Below are 8,374 nucleotides of genomic sequence, written 5' to 3'. Positions count from 1 at the left end.
ACCATCTCGGTGGTATGTCAGTATCACCTATACTCCAGACCACTTGCATGGTTAGCAAGCGTTGTGATCTAATGGCCCAACCGGGCAAACACTTTGGGTTCGCAAGGACTTAGAGTGCCGGGACGGGTTGGCGGATCCAACACTCTGGGTACCTCCGGGTACTTGGGGTTGGTTGAGGACTTGGTGAACAAACACTTGATATACACTCTCCGGATGTACTTCGGGTGTCACCTGTTGTCCGAGACCACTTGCATGGTTAGCAAGCGTTGTGATTCAATGGCCCTACCGGGCAAACACTTTGGGTTCGCAAGGACTTGGAGTGCCGGGACGGGTTGGCGGATCCAACACTCTGGGTACCTCCGGGTACTTGGGGTTGGTTGAGGACTTGGTGAACAAACACTTGATATACACTCTCCGGATGTACTTCGGGTGTCACCTGTTGTCCGAGACCACTTGCATGGTTAGCAAGCGTTGTGGTCTAATGGCCCTACCGGGCAAACACTTTGGGTTCGCGAGGACTTGGAGTGCTGGTAGTGGTTGGCGGATCCAACACTCTGGGTACCTCCGGGTACTTGGGGTTGGTTGAGGACTTGGTGAACAAACACTTGATATACACTCTTCGGATGTACTTCGGGTATCGCCTGTTGTCCGAGACCACTTGCATGGTTAGCAAGCGTTGTGGTCTAATGGCCCTACCGGGCAAACACTTTGGGTTCGCGAGGACTTAGAGTGCTGGTAGTGGTTGGCGGACCCAACACTCTGGGTACCTCCGGGTACTTGGGGTTGGTTGAGGACTTGGTGAACAAACACTTGATATACACTCTTCGGATGTACTTCGGGTATCGCCTGTTGTCCGAGACCACTTGCATGGTTAGCAAGCGTTGTGGTCTTATGGCCCTACCGGGCAAACACTTTGGGTTCGCGAGGACTTGGAGTGCTGGTAGTGGTTGGCGGACCCAACACTCTGGGTACCTCCGGGTACTTGGGGTTGGTTGAGGACTTGGTGAAGATACCCCTGTCACCTTGTTCGAGGCCACTTGCATGGTCGCAAGCGTTGTGATACAATGGCCCTACCGGGCAAACACTTTGGGTTCGCAAGGACTTGGAGTGCCGGGACGGGTTGGCGGATCCAACACTCTGGGTACCTCCGGGTACTTGGGGTTGGTTGAGGACTTGGTGAGCAAACACTTGATATACGTTCTTCGGATGTACTTCGGGTGTCACCTGTTGTCCGAGACCACTTGCATGGTCAACGGTTGAGGTGGTGATGGCGGGTCGGTGCTGTAGGGTGCCGGCCTGTTGGCTGCCTTGGCCGGGTTGGTTGGTTAACACTTGATTGAGCTTGCACCCGAGGGTAATGGCACTTGAAGGTGGGTACCGGCTGGCTGACCTGGTGTGATGGTTGGTTGGTGAACACTTGGCGGTACTTGCACTTGGCTGTGCTTGGACTTGAAGGTGGGATCCGGCTGGCCTAGGCCATTGGTGGTTGGTTGGTGGGTTAGCCCTTAGCTGGGCTGGCTGGCTGGCTGGCCATCGGTGGTGTGGTGTGGTGTGTTGGGCGGTTGGTGAACACTTGGCGGTACTAGCACTTGGCTGTGCTTGGACTTGAAGGTGGGATCCGGCTGGCCTAGGCCATTGGTGGTTGGTTGGTGGGTTAGCCCTTAGCTGGGCTGGCTGGCTGGCTGGCCATCGGTGGTGTGGTGTGGTGTGGTGTGTGGAGTCGAGCATCGCGCGCCGTTGCCTTCTTCGGAGTGTTGTGGGTACGCTAGTGCTTGCAGTGCAAAGAGGTTGGTGATGGAGTGACATTGCCTTCACCATGGAGTTGCGGGTACTTAGGTACTTGCAAGGAGATGGTGGTATGGTGGTGTTGCGTGTGTGGTGTTCGATTAGAAAGATATAATTTCTAAGTCCGGATTAGTGCTGTCAGTGGGGCCGCCGCTAACAGGTCCTGCACGGCCACCGTGGAGCTTGACTTGGCGCTATTCCGGACTTGGGGCGATCACGATGTCCCCGTGCGGGACTTAGAAGATGGAAGAACACAAGTACCCTTATCCCATGACTTGTGAGCGATTGGCATACGTTACCACATGAAGAGAAAAATTGGCTAAGTCCCGGATCCATATTATTTGAACAGAAAAATCGGCTAAGTCCCGGATCCATATTATATGAAGGGAAAAATCGGCTAAGTCCCGGATCCATATTATATGAAGAGAAAAATCGGCTAAGTCCAGGATCTATATATAATAACCTAATAATTGGCTAAGTCCAGGATCCATATTATATGAAGAGAAAAATCGGCTAAGTCCAGGATCCATATATAATAACCTAATAATCGGCTAAGTCCAGGATCCATATTATATGAAGCGAAAAATCGGCTAAGTCCAGGATCCATATATAATAACCTAATAATCGGCTAAGTCCAGGATCCATATAATATGAAGAGAAAAATCGGCTAAGTCCCAGATTGGGTCTGTCAGACATACACTTTCAAGTTACCACACAAGCAAGCAAGATGGCCTATTGATGGATCCATATGATATGAAGAGAAAAATCGGCTAAGTCCGAGATCGGGTCTGTCAGACATACACTATCAAGTTACCACACAAGCAAGCAAGATGGCCTAGTGATGGATCCATATGATATGAAGAGAAAAATTGGCTAAGTCCAGGATCCATATAATATGAAGAGAAAAATCGGCTAAGTCCCAGATTGGGTCTGTCAGACATACACTTTCAAGTTACCACACAAGCAAGCAAGTTGGCCTATTGATGGATCCATATGATATGAAGAGAAAAATCGGCTAAGTCCGAGATTGGGTCTGTCAGAATTACACTTCCAAGTTACCACACAAGCAAACAGGATGGCCTAGTGATGGATCCATATAATATGAAGAGAAAAATCGGCTAAGTCCGAGATTGGGTCTGTCAGAAATACACTTCCAAGTTACCACACAAGCAAGCAAGATGTCCTAGTGATGGATCCATATGATATGAAGAGAAAAATCGGCTAAGTCCGAGATTGGGTCTGTCAGAAATACACTATCAAGTTACCACACAAGCAAGCAACATGGCCTAGTGATGGATCCATATAATATGAAGAGAAAAATCGGCTAAGTCCGAGATTGGTTCTGTCGGAAATACACTATCAAGTTACCACATGAGCAAGCAAGTTACCACATGAAGAGAAAGCCGGCAAAGTCCGGGAATGTTACCACATGAACTGGAAAATGGGCAACAACCTACCTTCACAGGGAACGTGAATAACTAAGGCTGTAGACATCGGATCGACAAGCCAAAGACTGATATGGAAAGGAAATGAGTAGTACTAGCTTTCCTGAGAGTTGCAGAGCTTAGACTGCATATGAACGGAAGTTATTAAGCGTCAAAGTCAGAAAAGTTGCCCGAAGGAACACAAGTTCCAACTTAGAGCATGAATACCGCCTAGACGGTAAGAGGTACGGCCAGGCTGAGGAATAAGAAAATGTTGGCCAACATGTTCCCTAACTATCCCCCGAAGACCGCAAAGCAATCCAACATCAACCAAGAAAGTTATAGCCCGATCAAGGAAACACCTACTTTGCACCGATATTGCACCAAATACATGTACCAAGCACCTTCGGTTGCATACCTGCAGGGGCTTACCATAGTAGGCCATGGAAGACCGATATACCGAACATAATCACTTTCTATCTCCTCGGGTGTTGGAGATAGCGCTTTGCGGTAAAAGAACGAAAGTTAGACCATATCTTGGTGCATCTTTTTGCCCGAGAACACAAGACCCTATCTACCAAGGCAAGAAAGTTGTGTGGGGACAAAATGTCCAAAAGTGCCCAAAGTGGCACACTTGAACCATATATTCGAGAAAAACACAAGTGTGGGCCCGAGCTAGCAAGTTGAAGTGTTCTGACCGTCAGTAGCCCTAGTCAAGGCACACTTATCATTATATGGGGCCAAAGCGCCAGCTAGTCTTCAAGTGGGCCATATGGGTGTTCTAAGGTTTGCACCCAAATGAGGAAAAAACAGGGTAAGGTACGGTGTACCGCGAATAACTCGGGCTGTGGATGGCCGAGCAAGACAAACGACATAGCGTTGGAAAGGTCTTGATGAGACCTAACTACCCTGAGAGTTTGAAGGCATAGACTTGAACGACCGAGAAGTTATTAAGTGCACAAGTGGTGAAGTTGCACCAAAGTCCGTGTTACCCGAAGTGGTACACGAACACCCAATATTCGACCAAAACACAAGTTTGCACACGAGCTAGCGAGCTACATTGTTCTGACCGTCAGTAGCTCTTACCAAGACACGCATTTGATTATATGAGGCCAAGCCGCTAGCTCGACTCGAAGTCGGTCATATGGTTGGTTGATGGTTTGGACCGACCACGTGGTGTACCAAGTTGTGGTATTTTTCATGAATTATAACTCGGTCAGTTTACCACCGAGCGACAAGTTACGGCGTGATTTGGAATGGTCTTGAGTGGGACTATCTAGGAAAAATATGAACAAAAAATCACAAAGTACATGGACGAAGCTATTAGCGGAACATAGAGGAAAATGGTACCTTAGTCGAAGGAAATGGGACTTGGACCAAGAATACCACCAAGTTAATGAAGAGATAGCATGTCGACGTGGAACAATTAAAAGTTGGTAAAGGTAATACCAACATAAAAGTATATGATGCCAAGGCGCTAGCTTGCCTCTAAAGTGGCGATATGGGTGGTTCAAGGTTTGCACCCAAGTATGGCCAAAACTGGTATAGGTACCTTTCATGAATTATAACTCAGGCTGTATGGCACTTAGCGACAAGTTTCGATGTGATTTGGAATGATCTTGAGTGGGACTATTTAGGAAAAATGTAAGTAAAAAATCAGCATGTCTATGGATGAACCTATTAGCGAAACATAGAGCAAATTGGTACCAAAAACTATGGAAATGGGACTTGTACCAAGAATACCGGCAAGTTGGAGAAGAGATAGCAAGTTGGCGTAGAACATTTATATCTTGGTGGTCATAAGGCCAACAAAAAAGTATATGGGGCCAAGGTGCTGGCTGGCCTCCAAAGTGGAGATATGGGCGATCCAAAGTTTGTACCCAAGTACGAACAAGTATGGAAAAAACAGGGTAAGGTACCAAGTACCAATAATAACTTCGGCTGTAGATGGCCGAGCGAGGCAAACGGCTCACCGTTGGAAAGGTCTTGGGTAGACCTATCTACCCTGAAAGTTTTATGAGGCTGAGTTGAAAGACCACGGAGATATTAGGTGATGATGGTCCAATTCGGGGACCAAGTCGCAGGAAATGGCACTTGACCAAAATCACGCTTGGAAGGTGAATACCGGCTTACCGGTAAGAGATAGCGACTTGGCGTAGAATATTCATAAGTTGGGCGTGTAAAGACGCAACTTTCATTATATGGGGGCAACCCGGTCAGGGTGCTCCAAGTCGGTCGTTTGGTCGGTTTATGGTTTGGGCCGACCATGTGGTGTACCAAGAAGAGGTACCTTTCATGAATTATAACTCGGTCAGTTTGCCACCGAGCGACAAGTTGCGATGTGATTTGGAATGGTCTTGAGTGGGACTATCAAGCAAAAATACAAATAGAAAATCAGCTTGTCCATGGCCGAAGCTATTAGTGAAACATATAGCAAAATGGGTCCAAAAACGAATGAAATGGGACTTGGACCAAGAATAACGGCAAGTTGGAGAAGAGATAGCAAGTTGACGTAGAACATTTATATTTTGGGCATAGTATGACCAACAAAAAAGTATTTGGGGCCAAGGTGCTGGCTGGCCTCCAAAGTGGAGATATGGGCGATACAAAGTTTGTACCCAAGTACGAACAAGTATGGAAAAAACAGGGTAAGGTACCAAGTACCATTAATAACTTCGGCTGTATATGGCCGAGCGAGGCAAACGGCTCACCGTTGGAAAGGTCTCGGGGAGACCTATCTACCCTGAAAGTTTCATGAGGCTGAGTTGAAAGACCACGGAGATATTAGGTGATGATGGTCGTATTCGGGGACCAAGTCGCAGGAAATGGCACTTGACCAAAATCCCCCTTGGAAGGTGAATACCGGCTTACCGGTAAGAGATAGCGACTTGGCGTAGAATATTCATAAGTTGGGCGTGTAGAGACGCAACTTTCCTTATATGGGGCCAACCCGGTCAGGGTGCTCCAAGTCGGTCGTTTGGTCGGTTTATGGTTTGGGCCGACCACGTGGTGTACCAAGTTGAGGTACCTTTCATGAATTATAACTCGGTCAGTTTGCCACCGAGCGACAAGCTGCGGTGTGTTTTGGAATGGTCTTGAGTGGGACTATCAAGGAAAAATACAAATAGAAAATCAGCTTGTCCATGGCCGAAGCTATTAGTGAAACATATAGCAAAATGGGTCCAAAAACGAATGAAATGGGACTTGGACCAAGAATAACGGCAAGTTGGAGAAGAGATAGCAAGTTGGCGTAGAACAATTATATTTGGTGCATGGTATGACCAACAAAAAAGTATATGAGGCCAAGGTGCTGGCTGGCCTCCAAAGTGGAGATATGGGCGATCCAAAGTTTGTACCCAAGTATGGCAAAAACTGGTAGAGGTACCTTTCATGAATTACTGCTCAGGCTGTATGGCACTTAGCGGGACGCTTGGCTCTGGTATGGAATAGTCTTGAGTGGGACTATCAAGGAAAAATACGAACAAAAAATCACCATGTCCACGGACGAAGGTATTAGCGAAACTTAGAGCGAAATTGCGACCAAGATGCTGGAAATGGCCCTTGGACCAAGTATACCGTCAAGGCGGTACGAGATAGCGAGTTGACGTAGAACATTTATAAGTTTGCCTACAAGAGACAAAAGTTTAGTTATATGGGGCCAACCCGCTCAGGGTTGTCCAAGTCGGTCATATGGCTGATCGAAATTTTCGACCAAGTACTGAGAAAACAGGGTAAGGTACCGTGTACCTCGAATAACTTTGGCTGTAGATGTCCGAGCGAGGCAAACGGCATAGCGTTGGAAAGGTCTTGAGGTGTTCTAGGCACCCTGAAAGTTTGAAAAGGCTATCTGGAAAACTCGTGGAGATATTAGAGAAACATTGGGCCCAAAAGATACCAAGTCGCAGGAAATGGGCCCTCCAAGAACACCCTAAAATCCCAATTACGGCTAAGTTGCAGCCCAGCTAGCGAAGTGAAATGTTCTAGGCATAACTAGAACACGTTAATGCGCAACTTTTTGAATCAGAACTTTTTTCGATATCTGGCCCCCAAAGGGGGGATATGGGCGATCAAAGGATTTTTCCAAGTTTCGGTACTTTTTACGGTATCGCTCATAGCTCCGGCTGTAAGCAAGCAAATGACAATCTAAGACATGATTTGGAAAGGTATTGAGTAGTACTAACTTACGTTAGAACACAGCGAAGCGCTATCGGTTCATGGCAAGGCCGATATAAACAGTCAAAGATGAAAAATGTTGACAAAATGAACAAAAATTACCTTGGTACGCGAATAGCGGCCAGGGATGAAGAGGTACGAAGTTGGTGTAGAACAATTATAATTAGGGCTTGGTACGCTCTAAAAGTTTGCCGAAGACCGCAAAGCGCTCAGACCCATAGAAAGTGGCCATTTGGGCCGAACAGTGCATGCAAAGAGGTGAAAATGCAAAAATTGCACTTTGGGGGGCGATTTGCGGGGGGAAGGAGGGGTCGGAGGGCAAAATGTCCCTTGACTAAAAAGTTTTATCTCGTCGAGATCTACAACATTGCCGAAGACCGCAAAGCGCTAGCTCGCAATCGAAAAATCGAGAATTTGAAAATTTTCTAAGTCTTGGGCTCCCTAAGGAAAAGTTTCAAAAATCACGTTTGTCCCCTATTTTGAAGGGGAAGGAGTCGGTTCCGGGGCATGGTGTCTTCGGCAAAAAGTCTTATCTTTTTGCGTACTTTCGACTAGTTCAATAAAAATTTTTGACCCAAAAATTGTTCGGCGGACCCCTAGGTCGAAAAACCCGAAAAAAGTCGAAAAAAGTCGAAAATGTCGAAAAATGAGAAAACCTCATATTCGGACTCTACACGAGCCCCAGATATTGAAAAGTGAAATCCGCGGTCGATTTGGAACAAAAAATTGACCTAGGCAAAGTTGTATGGAGGTAGGGACCCCTGAGAAAAAAGTTTGGTCCCGAGGCTCCTTGGACCACCAAGTCCCTAGGTCGGACCAAAATCGGAAAAAATCCGACCAAAGTCGAAAGTGTCGAAAATTTTAAAAAACCCCTTTTGGGGCCCTATGGCCTCCCTAGATAATGAAAAGTGAGGTCCGCGGCCGATCCGGAAGAAAAACTTGACCTAGGCAAACTTGTATGACGGTGGGGACCCAAAAAAATTTCGATGAGT

Source organism: Anopheles ziemanni (assembly GCF_943734765.1).
Source record: "Anopheles ziemanni chromosome X unlocalized genomic scaffold, idAnoZiCoDA_A2_x.2 X_unloc_33, whole genome shotgun sequence".
Lineage (NCBI taxonomy): Eukaryota > Metazoa > Arthropoda > Insecta > Diptera > Culicidae > Anopheles > Anopheles ziemanni.
Note: the sequence above shows the minus strand (reverse complement) of the source record.